General features: G+C 35.7%; 1 pseudogene across 1 annotated transcript; it reads left to right on the top strand.

Moving 5' to 3' along the window:
* The first annotated feature begins 3,246 nt into the window (after positions 1-3,246).
* LOC311168874 (heat shock cognate 71 kDa protein-like) lies at positions 3,247-9,227 on the top strand (annotated as a pseudogene). Its single transcript has 3 exons — positions 3,247-3,386; positions 7,107-8,308; positions 8,530-9,227. The product of its transcript is annotated as a heat shock cognate 71 kDa protein-like (transcript).
* The last annotated feature ends 4,015 nt before the right edge of the window (positions 9,228-13,242 follow it).

The following is a 13,242-nucleotide window of genomic DNA, read 5'->3' as shown; positions in this document are numbered from 1 at the left end:
TCAGGGATTCTTCTTGTCTAAAATATTCATAGGCAGCAAAATGTCCTGAATGCCCTACAGACTTTGTGCAGAGCCAGGCAGATGATTGATAGTGAAGTTCTGTTCTGAGTCACTCACAGTATGTAATTCTATTTGTCTTGCCAAATATGGGAGAGCAGGCAACTCATAAAAGGTAAAGGTAACAGACACAGTATTATCTTACGTTTAAAAAGGATCCTGGTGTCTCCACTTCACTGTACTCCACTGAATATAGCAAATTTTTATAAAATAAAATAAAAAGCAGGCAAGCCATTCTTGGTAAAGAGGTATAAGTTTTATTAAGCAGAAGTCATCTATTACATTACGCATTTCTCATTGTTATCGTTTGCCTGCATGGGTGTTTCTTAAGTAAATGGTTTGCAAATGTCTCAGTAAAGAAAAACCAGTCAAGGATGCCTAATACAAACAAGGTTAGATATTTAGTATGTCTCTTAATGAACAAAATTCAGCTTTTATCTACCATTATTTTTGACATTACTTTTTTTAAGATATTAAGTTTTCCATTAAAATTAATGTTAAAAGTAAAATTCTGTACCAGTTAAAACTCTTATGAAGTCAAGTAATATAATAGATGAGTAGTAGATGATATTGTGGTTACACTTTGTGTGTTAGCACTTTGAACCACTCTTATTTCCTGAGGGTATAAATCTATCATTTGTACTTGTACCCAAGTCTCTGGATTTTTTTTTAAAAAAATTATTTATTTATGCATACAAGAGCTGGGGTATAGGTCAGAGGTGTAGGGGGTGAGAGGATTCACCAGAGACAAAGTAGGAAGAAGAACAGGCAGATTGACCAACATACCTGCTGAGGGGAGCAGCGGGCGAGTCAGGAGAGGTCTTCTGTGCCCTGTGGGTTGCTCCCTGGCTGACTGGGGATCAAACTTGTGCTGCAGAGGCTGTGGACAGCTTCATAAGTTGCGTCTTAACCCCTTGCGCCACCAGGGAGGCCCCAAGTCTCTGGATTTTGACAGAGTTAGAACCTCAGAATAAGGTCACTTTTGGCTTATATTTTCAGTGTATAAACTCATTGTCCATGTCAGGTATCAAGTTGCACTATATTTAAATTTATGTGCAATGTACAAAAAAGAATGAATTGCAATATTTGTATTTTTTGTGTTTTGCAGTGACAGGATCCCGGAAATATAGAAATAAAGTGTTACTCTGAAAAATTATTGATGTATGAAACCATTGAAACCAACGGGGACCTTCTACTGTGAGGAGGTATTTAAGTCAAAAGCGTTGCTTATAAACGTGTAATTTGGTAGATAATAATCAGTTAAAAAACAGGAGTCTTATTTCAGTGTTATTCAGCTTTTAATCAGATGCATCATTTGCATATTGTAGATAATCAACAAATGTTGCATTAAGCCAAAAAACCCAGAAGGGTCTTAGATTATAGGCAATAATAATTTAGGCAGAAATTGCCAACTGGTGACTTTTTACAGGAGACTCACTAGACCTTGAAATTTGGGTATCACTGGACTAGTTTTCTTTACATTTCTCTTTGAGTTCTTTTCCTATCATATTTCATGCTTTAGAATTTTCCTTGTCTTTATTCTTGGCATACAAAATGTGGTTACCTTCCAATCTTTGAGACAGACAATAAATTTGCCCACAGGCAATGAAAAAAATTTGCTGACACAGATTACCAAAGATGTATATGCATGTCTAACCTATCCTGAAAGTATCTTGCAGATTGTGATTTGATGAAAATTTTTACAACCTTTCCACGCATTGGTGAAAAGTTGCTTTTCAAGTTGTATGAAAACTAAGTGAATTGCAATTCTCTAAGTTAAGTGGTTTGTTTTTTAAAAAACAAACAAACAAAAGCATGTAGAAGAGCAAGGTTATGTTAGGCTGCTTTAAAAACTTTCAACTTTTATTTCTAATTTTAAATTACTTAGAAAATGTGACTATTGCATACATTTATGAATTATAAAGAATAGTATGCCTTTCCAAAGTTTTTGCCATTCTTTCCATCAGTTTTATGATTAAGTTGATGGTATATGTATCATGGACATACTTTCAGCTTCTTTTGTTGTATATGTTTATATGTTCAGATTTTCCTTTAGCCTGTCCTAATAATTAGTCCCTTTATCTTATGATTATCTAAGAGAATTATTTTAAAAGCAACAGGACAGGAAATTTAGGAAGCTTGTTCATTTATTTGCTCACAAATGTTTATTGAATTTCTACTCTTTATCAGATCTCAGCTGAGCAGGGGGACTAAAAAATATGAGAGAGTAGTCCCTCCACTTGAATTTACATTTTGGTGGAAAAAGCAGAAATAGCTACACACTGTGGTAAATATTTTAATGGAAAGAAAGAGCAGATTGTGATAGATATTAATGTGCAAGGTAGGTGTGGAGTTGTGCCTGTGTGCACCACTTTAGACAAGTGGTTGTGGAAAAAAATCTCTGGGGTGGTGACTTTGAGCTCATCCCTAGTGGATGTGATAGAGCCAGTCATCTATGTAAAAGGTCAAGTGAATAACATTTTCAGAAAAAATAAATGCAAGCGCCTGAGGTGGAGCAGAACTTACCTTAAAAGAACAAAAACGCCAGAGTGGTTAAAGTACAGTGAGGAAGGGGGCAAATAGTATAGTTGAGGTTGAATAGATAGTGGCCAGATTATGGAGGACTTTGCGGGTTATGTTCGAGTTTCCTTGTGTTCTGAGAGCAGTGTAATGTCACTGAAAGGTTTTGAGCATGAGAAGGACACAATCACATTTAAATTGCACCATTCTTTTTTTTTTTTTTTTTTTTTATAGAGGCATGTTTTTTTTATTTATTTATTTATTTATTTGCTTGCTTGTTTTGTTTATACATGCACTGGGTACAGTCAGAAGCGCGGGAGAGTGAGAGAATTCACCAGAGCCAGAGCGGGGAGCAGAACAGGCAGAAGGACCGAAGTACACTGCTGAGGGGAGCAGCGGGCGGCAGGAGAGGTCTGCGCGCCATGTGGGACCCTCCTCCGGTGGCCGGGGAGCAGCCGGGGATCGAACCGGCGCCGCCGAGGCCGCGGGCAGCTTCGCAACCCAGCGCTCAACCGCTGCGCCACCGGGGAGGCCCAGGACACAATCACATTTAAATTCTATAAAAATAAACCTTTAAGTAGAGGGATTATATTTCAGGGAATTTTGAGGAATATAATAGAAAGACTATAAAGCAGGAAGCTATTGCACTAATCCAGGAAAGAGATGACAATGACTGAGACTGAAGTGATGTCTGTGGAGCTGGAGAATAGTGGACTGAGTCAGAATTTTTTGGAAGTAAAATCCACAAGTCTCAATAGCAGATTTTGGAGCATGAGTGGAACAGTGATTATAAAAGATAGAGTAAAATTGTGCGATGTTGAAATATGCACTAATTTGTCTCAATTTCATTTTAAAGTATGAAGTAATACTGCAGAGTTTCCCTCTAAATCTTTAATCTTCTACTCTTAACTAATTATTTTGTTAACTATTTCTTCATGTAAATTAGAAGAAGATAGTAAGGTTTTGATAAAAAGAGGCAGTTTAAGAACACATGGGTTGAATACCAGTTCAATTATTGCTAGATATGTGACCTTGGTAAACTTACTTTCTTTTTCTTTTCCTCAATGTTCCCATTTGCAATTGTACCTATCCAGCAAGTTGTGACTAATAAATAAGGCAAATCACCTAAAGTACTTGGTACTCTGTGGCATATGGGAAACACTCAATTGCAGCTGTTACTTTTTAATGAGACAGACAGTTCAAATAACCAATCTAGATAGCCAAGAAACAAAAATGTCATCTCAGCTATCTGGATATTTGAAGTTTACTGGGGGTGAATTACCTTACTTTTCTTCTCTTCTATTCAAGTATAAAACTTTATGTCCCTCATATCTTTTGTGGAAATTAATACCCCTTAAAATATCTTGTTCACATGGAAAGTTGAAATTATACAGAAATATTTTTATCTACAACTGTTAAATTTATCATTGAAAAATTTATTTTTCTTAAGCCTTGGACAATTTTTTTACACATCTCTAGTCTTTCCTAACAATATACAGAAATCACCTACGATAAGAACCTCCTTAGGGTAACTCTTGTTTATTCTCTTGTTTTATTAAATGATATTTCCCTGGAGATTTTGATTCCTTAAACATGGTATAAACTAACAACATGGAGTTAAAGACAGAGGACAAGTGCTGCTCTGATTATTGATGTTGCCACATGAGAGGTTCTGGCAAAAGAGAGGGTCTTTTCTGTCTCTCTCTATTGCTGCCCCTCTGAGGGATACTTAGGAACAGGAGCCATAGCAATGGGAGGCAGCCTCATTAGTGCTGCAGCCATCATCAATTAAAGCTTGTCCTTGGCGAGGATAGTCCTTGCCTCCACTTTGCTCTTAGTGCAAGTGCCTGTTTTGAAGGAGTAACTTGATTTGGCTCTCTTTTCCCATAGTTGACAAAGGAACAAATAGAAATAATATTTGTAACAATAATAACAGCAATTAACATTCACTTATCTATATATATTCATATTTTAAGGCTCTTGAAAAAATGAGTAGAAATTGTTTGTGTAGACAAGTAGGTAGCATGCTTCTGACTTATTTCATTCACCTGTCCAGATTTTATTTCTCCATATTCTGACCTAATAACTCCGACAAGGTCCTGAACATGCAGCTCAAGGAAGACTTGTTGGTTTTGGATTGAGAAAAAGTATGGCTGGAAGGAGAATAGATGTATTTATACAGCAGGGATTATGTGGACCGGATGCTCTACAGGTAGTCATAGGGTTGCCTGTAAGCAGCCCTAGTTTGTTGGGAAATGGAACCAAATGATTTTGAGTTCAGTATCCCAGCTTGGAGTTCTGTTTTAGAGATGGTTTAAGGGTGACCAGCAAAGCAGAGCCCTGCTGTTTGTAGCTTGGGCATACTGTATGCTATCAAGAATCCAGGTGTGACACTTTTTCTAAATTAAGGCTTTATGGCCATGGGTACATTTACTCAGGTAAATGATATGCTGAGAAGACTGCATGAGCCGTTAGTTCAGTGGCAGGGGCTCAAATGAGAAGAAATGTGATATATGTAGACATAGAATGGATACATGGATGTAGGTAGAGAATTGAAACTTTTTAGAAGAATGAAAATATATTTGGGATTTGGCTAACCTGTGGAACTTTATTTAGTGGAAGCTTTTTAGCATGCTGGGTAGGTTATATCATCTGAGTGATTATGGATGTCAGGGTGAGGAGAATAGAGTGATTAGGATTTGATGGACTATGAATTTTTTTCTCTGTGACTGTAATACAACTTCTGCCTGTCTTCTGGTGAAAGTTTAATTAAAATCCCCACTTAGAGATTGTGTTTTATTTGGATATATGCAAAGTAAAATTGGTTCAAGGAAAATATAGTATGAGAGCTAAAACTGTGAAGTTGTCCATAATGTGCAGTTTACAGGGCAAAGAAAGAGGATTGTGAAGTTCACACCATCCATTAAGTAAAGCAAGGGATTCAGAAAACATTCACCAATGGGTTCAAATACCTTTTCCAATGCCTGACATATAGCCAAGAAATATTTGAATAAGCTTTTATATTTTAGAATGAATGAAAGGAGGCTAGAGAGTGTATATGCTGAGAGTCTACTTCATGGTAATCTGCTTAGTGTTTTCCATGTTCACTTTGAGCAAGTAGAGTGCTTAAAAGTTGTGGGTGCATGCGTGTGCATACACAAGTGTGTTTTGAGGGCTAACAGTATGTGGGAACTCTGCAAGAAATTCTAATTCTTTTTTAGTTGAAGAATAAAACCAGCAAGCCAGTATATCGATAGCAAGTTCAGCAGTTTCTAAGTGATATCAAACTACTCTTTTTTTCATGTTGGAGGAATTTGTTTTAATGTGGATGTGAGGGTAGGTTATGGGGTTGGAGGGGCAGTTTCTTTTTGGACAGGATAACTATCCATATAGACTATATCATTAATGTTGATTATTAGTAAATTTCTTTCCTTTGAAAAACATGAAATGAATTATGACTCACAACTATTTCTTTTCTTCATAAAGTTTTCTCCCAAGAATCTTTATCACAAGTGAATAGAAACAAAAAAGAAGTAAAACTGAAGCTATTCTTTTTATCTTTTTCAATTTTTCATTCATACTCCTTTTGGCTATATTGATGAAAAAAATGGATTGGAACCTAGTTGATTTATTAATTTAGCCCTCATCAATATGGATTGCTGCAGGACTAGTTAAGCTGTTGTTGAGGAAAGTGACCAAAATAAAATGGATTTGAATATCTAAATCTCCATCATTCACCTTACCACAGACTTACTTATCTTTCTTTTAAATAATCAATTTGGCAATGAAGCAGGTAACCTTAAAGGACAAAGTCCTTTTTCTTATTCTTATAGACATTGCCAGCTTAATTCCAACGGTCTTTTTTATCTCTAAAAAATGGATTATTGTTTGAAAAATTTCATTCCTTGAAATAAAGCTAGAAATATTGGAACTGGTACAAATATAAGTGAAATGCAACAAAACTTTAACAGACAATAGCTAAAAATTATCTGAAAATTAATTGAAAATTTTAAGTTTTATTTTCATTCCTTTCTGGAAATCTGTGACAAAGGAGAATAAAATGTATGGTGGAGAAAGAAGGAAAGATAATTGACTACATATTCCTGATCACATGTGTTATTATCTTAATGGAAAATATGTATATATGTGTGTTTGTGTATCATGTACACGTACAGAGTGGTCTAAAATAGAACATTGGTTTGAAACCAGTAATGTGGCAAAGGGGAGTTTTTCATTTAATATTATAGAATATAATTCACTGCTTTGAAATGGTAGCAAACTGAAATGAAACTTTATTCATCTTCTGTGACTATCTCCTAGTCTAGCTGTATTAATATTTTATCATCTTTGTAGCTTATTTTACTTTAAATTGTACAATATATACATTTAGTGCATCACCTATTAAAATTCCTCACATTAGTTTATCTTTAAAATATTATTTTTTACTCATTGAACTTGGTGGCAACTCTGCAGAATACTATTTTCTTTATAAGCCGAGCTGGGCCTATAGTCAGGTAACCATGTCAAAGGACCTGCATTGGCATTGATATTGTCGCCTCCTATTCTTGTGTGGGTGTCTTCCAAGAGGGAAAAGTGGAAATGATTTCCAGTGATCAGGGAAACTGAAGCATCCCAAGATATTTCACCTCTACTGATACCAAATGATTGATTTGTGATACTTCAAAGAATCAAGTAGCAATGAACCCTACCAACACAGTTTTCAATGACAAAGAAGTACAAAACTCAAGCAGGACAATGCCTGCTTGAACATACATTTAATGATGCTAATGTTTAATCTGTTATAAATGAAGCATTGGCCCTTCATGATGGTGAATGATGTACACAGGCCCAAAGTCCAAGTAGAATATAAGGGAGAGACACAATTTTACATCCAGAGGAAATGTCATCTCTGGTTTTGACAAAAGTGAAGAAAATTGCACAAGCCTACCTTGGGAAGGCTGTTACTAATGCTTCTGTCACAATACCTACTTGCTTTAATGACTCTCAGTCAGGCTACCAAAGTTGCTGGAACTATTGCTGATCTCAATGTACTTATAATCATTAGTGAGCCAACTATTGCCTATGACTTAGACAAATAAGGTTGGAGTTGAAGGAATGTGTTGCTCTTTGGTATAGGAGTTGGCATTTTTGATGCATCAGTCCTCACTATTGAAGATAGAATCTTGAGGTCAAATTTACAGCTAGAGACACCCACGTAAGTGGAAAAGACTTTGACAATTGAATGGTCATCCATTTTATTGTAGAGTTCAAGTGTAAACATAAGATGGACATCAGTGAGAGCAAGAGGGCTGTCCATTGCCTTCATATTGCTTGCAAGTATGCTAAGCATACTCTCTTTTCCAGCACCCAGGCCAATATTGAGATTGATTCACTCTATGAGGAGGTGACTTCTATACCTTCACTACTTAGAGGTTATGTCTGATTTGAAAATTTGAAAATTTACTTGTTTTGTAGCCCCCTGGATCTGGTAGAGAAAGCTCCGTGAATACCAAGTTAGACAAGTCCCAGATCCATATTATTTTCCTGGTAGGTGGTTCTACCTGAATCCCCCAGTTCAGAAACTTATATCAAACATCTTCCATGGAAAAGAGCTGAATAAAATCATCAACTTTGATGAAGTCATTGTATGTGGTGGAGCTGTCCAGGCAGCCATTCTATCCAGAGACAAGTCTGAAAATGTTCAAGATGTGCTGCTCTTAGATATTACTTCTTTTTCTTTTTTTTTAAAAATAAATTTTATTTTTATATTCCCCATACAATTGCAACCCCCTTATTTGACCCCAATCCATCCCCTCCCCACCCCCGACCCCCCCATAGAGTGTCTCTGGTTCATAGTTTTTGTTGATTTTGATTTTCACTTTCTTATAGTTATTCATTTCCCTGGTCCCTTATTTAAGTTTTCTAGATTCCTGCTATGAGTGAGACCATCAGGTATTACTTCTTTTTCCCTTCCATCAAAACTGCTGGTGTCATGACCATCCTCATCAAGCACAATACTCCCATTCCTGCCAAGCAGAAACAGAACTTCACCACCTTCTGACAACCAACCTGGTATGCTCTTTCCAGTTTATCAGTGTGAGTGTGCTGTGACCAAGGATAGTAGTGTGCTTGGCAAGTTTGAACTCACAGGCATACCTCCTTGTATCCCATGGTATTCCTCAGATTGAGGTCACTTTTGACATTGATGCCAGTGGCATCCTCAGTGTTTCTGCTGTGGATAAGAATAAAGGAAAAAGAGAACAGGATCACCATCACTATTACAAAGGGCTGTTTGAACAAGAAAGACATTGAGCCTATGGCTCAGGAAACTAAGTACAAAACTGAAGCAGGACAATGTGTCATCTAAGAATTCCTTTGAATCCTTCAACATGAAAGCAACTGTTGATGATGAGAAACTTGAAGACATTCTTGATAAGTATAATGAGATTGTCAGCTGGCTTGATAAGAATCAGGCTACAGAGAATTTGAACATTGACAGAAAGAACCAGAAAAGATCTGCAACCCTATCATTACCAAGCTCTACCAGAGTAGACGTGGCATAACAGGAGCCATACCTGGGGCTCCCTGGTGGTAGAGCCCCTCCATCAGGTGGTGCCTCCTCAGGGCCCACCATTGAGGAGATTGGTTAAACTTAGCATAGAATTTAGCATTGTTCTACCCAAAATGTTGAAGGGCCCAAATTTGTAGCAAATTCTATGGCATTAAAAAGATGAGCTGCTGTAGTAATGCCTGGACATTCTTGATATTGACTGTGACACATGTGCACAGGTAAAGGAAGTAATGTAACATTGTACTTTATAAGCACTGTGTTGTAAGTGGAAAATGCAGTGTCTTAAATAAAATGATTTAAAATTGTCAAAGAATACATATTTTTCTTAACAGCATTGATTTTTTTGTTGGGAACAGACATCTCAGAAATATCCTAGATTTAAATATTGTAAGTGCCTTTGAGATAGACAATTGTCTGTGGTGCTAAAATAATATAAAATAATAAACTATTCTAAGCAGAAGGGAAAACTTTTATTTTAAGTTTTGTGGACTTGTGGTTTCTTTTTTTATTTTAATTTTATTCATTTTTAATTATTTAATATATTTTAACATCATTTTTCATTTTTGTACAATGTATGCATTTTCATCTTGGTTATAGTCCCCATGAAATTCCCACCACGTGTTCACTGTGTGAACTATCACCATGGTCCCTTGTGCTCTTCCCACCCTTGTTTTGATCCTACTCCCTTCTACCCCACTGCAGTATGTCTCAGGTTTATAGTTGCCTGTTGGTATTAATTTTTACACTATTATAATTAGTTTTGGGAAAACATTTTTTAAGGGGGATGTTTGCCTTCCTTAATGATAAATCTTTCATTAAATAGCACTGGAAAACTTACTTTTTTATTTATATATATTTTACATCATTGTTCATTTTTAAACAATGTTTGCTTTTTTTTATTCCCCTCCTCGGGTTCTGCATTAGAAAACTTATAAAGAGAATTTTAGTTTGTGCAATTGTGCCATGTTTCTCTTGTGACGATTCCTTGATTTCTTTTTTAGTGTCCTATGAGATAAATGGTCCTTACCATTTATTCTTCTTGTGTGTTTGAAAACCAAGGCTTAAAAATACTCTCTTGGACTAACACACTAAGTGAAAAAAATGTAAACAAAAGCAAGGATCTTTAAAAATATATAGACTGTTTGTCTTCACTACAACACACACACAAAAAAATCAAGCTATATTTTCAGAATAACACCAGAGAGCTTTCTGTGGGAGTTGGCAAATGCATCAAGGCATTGTTTGTAGATATTATTTTTGATCGGTTTGATATACAGCATAGTTTTCTGAGCCAATGGAATATTGTCTTCTTACAAATCTCATCAGGCCAGCAGTGCTGCTGCTATGGGCTGGCTTATCAGCTCCAGCCAGAGTCTGCTGCACTTGCATGCGCCTTCGTAGCCTGAGAGGAAAATAAATTGTACCCGTGCAGTTAATAAGAAAGAATTATTGTGAGTGAGATGCATGACATTATGAGCAAGCATCATGTTTTACAGACTAAATGTTGATTTGCCAAGAAAAAAAAAACCTTCCTAAACATGAAATGAAAATTTTATTTCAGAATTGTCATTTAAAGTGTATTTTTTGGTTCCTTAGTTCAAGAACTGAATATTAGCTATTTTTTGATGTGTTTTGGGCATAGTTCTAAAGAGGCAATTCCCATTTTCTGAGGTTTGCTAATGGATATTTTTTTATCCATTTCAGCTATTTAATGAAACGTCTGTTTGTGTTTATTGAAGCCTATATACAGTGCCTATACATATATAAAAAGTATGTCTTAAAGCACCAAACATAGGAACATAATCTCCAGTAGCGTGACTGAATTGCTTATGAGGAGTCTAAAGTCCATATTACTTGTTTCAATTGTTTGGGTCAGCATTTCTAATGCCAAAGGATTTGTGCCTGAAAAACATGATTAATTGAATTTAATATGTATTAGCTCTTAATATAAAGTATAATCTTTGCTAAAAAGCTGATAAAATCTTGGTCCTTCTATATTATAATCAGCCAGGACCCAGAGATTTGTTAATACTTGATCACAAAGAGGTGAAATAATTTTTGTAAGGTCAAATAACTATTACATGAGGGACCTGGATTTCAAGCTGAGAAATGTTCAGTGCTACTCAGAAAATGCATATTTTGAATTAGTTTTGGCTGTTATATACCTAGAAAAAAAAGAAACCAGGTGTCTGATAAAATAACATTATTTACTCTATTACATCAATGCCCAGTTTTCAGTAGCTTGATCCAATAAAAATATTTGAGCACCTTTCTTCCATTTGGTGACTGAGGGACCCAGGACCCTTTTATTTATGACTCTACCATCCATTAGGGTCTCAAAGCCTTCAGCATTCTTTTGGCAGTTGGGAAGAGAGATAGTGAGGAGGAACATATGATTTTTAAAATCTCTGGCCTGGAAGAGACACACACCATTTTCCTGATATTCTGTTGGTAAGAACTACTCAACATGCCAGAATGTGACTGTTCAGCAGGCAAAATTATGGGATACCTTTCCAAAGATATCTCACCTTAATCCATGGAGCTTATGAATGTAGTGAGATTTTACTCCCATGATTTTGTTATGTTAAAGGTCACAGTTGTCCTAAAATAGAGATAATCTGGGTGGAACTGATAGATCAATTCTAAAAGCAGGGAGGAACTCAGAAAGACTCTAAGCACAGTTATAGCTGTTGCTGGCTTAATTGGGAGGGGGTCATCTGAAAAGGAATGATAGCAGCTTCTAAAAGCTGGGAAAGCCCCCTGCTGACAGTGGAAACCTCCTTTCTACAAGTACAGCAACTAGATTCTGTCAACAGCTTGAATGAAAAAGATTATTCACCAGTGTCCCAGGCTGACTGAAACCTTGAGGGACTCTAAATGAAGAACCCAGTTAGGACATATTATATTTCTGATCTATAGAATGTGCTATTACTGTTATTCTGAGCTGCTAAGTTTGTGGCAATTGTTATTCAGCAATAGAAAACTGAAATATTTTGAAATGTGGACCCTGGTTAACCCAACTGGCTTCTAATGACAGATACATATTATAAAAGAAGTATACAATATTTCATAAATCTTAGTCATTTTTGCATATGGAGAATATGAAAGTGTCAGCAAGGCAATGAAAACACTTAAAGATATATGATACTCCTGAAACTTAAAATTCCTGAAACATTTAAAAATATATGAAACTCCTGAGTTATTGATGTGATCGAAAGCCTGTAACATATATTTCTAAGATTAAAAACAAAAAAGATCAAAAATTGTATGTATAGCTTATTTGTTAAAGAACAAATTATAGATACAAGAATAATACAGAAAAGTTCAAGATCTTAATTTAACATTCTTTATTGATTTGGGGAATATAAGTGATTCTTTATTATGTGCATCAATGCATTTCTTTTTGCTAAATTTTCTACATTAAGCTTGTATTAATTTTGTAGTTGGGAAAAAAGTAATTACATTTTTCACTTGGTGACATTATTGACATTGGCATTTCATCCATATGTTTAAGCAGAATTTATTGAACAAGTTCTAGTTTGATTAGGGGCTGGAGAGTCAAAAATGGTTAAAACACACCCAACCTGCCCTCAAGAAACATAGAAAGTAGAGGTCTTTACTGAGTTCACTTAAAGATAATGTGAAGTCAGATAATCATGCTTTTAATTTTATGCCAGGACCCTTGCTTGATAAATGAGGGAAAAAACTTCATTTCTTCCTTTAATGAGCAATTCATTGTAACTGGTTAGTTGAAGAGAGTGATTATGTTTGAACTCACACAGACTTTAACTTACTTGAGTTGCTTGTTGCAAAATATGTATTCTGGGATTTTTCTTTAAATTAAATGTCTTTTCTGGTATGTACCCATCAGTATGTTTATAAATATGATAACATTTGACAGTCTTTTTCTCCATTCAATCATCATAAGATTTTCCTGGGTTTCTCAGTAGAACATTTAGATGGGGGAAAAATTCTGGTCTCATCACACTGCACCTTGGACATCTCATATCAAGAGGACACTCATGTCCTAAGGAAAGGGCCAATAGACTAGGGCTAAATCCCTTACCCTGCTAATCCTTAAGAGTAAGTTGCTT

Source organism: Talpa europaea, assembly GCF_964194135.1.
Source record: "Talpa europaea genome assembly, chromosome: 3".
NCBI classification, from domain to species: Eukaryota; Metazoa; Chordata; class Mammalia; order Eulipotyphla; family Talpidae; genus Talpa; species Talpa europaea.
The sequence above is the reverse complement of the archived record's forward strand: the minus strand, read 5'-3'. Positions and strand labels throughout refer to the sequence as shown.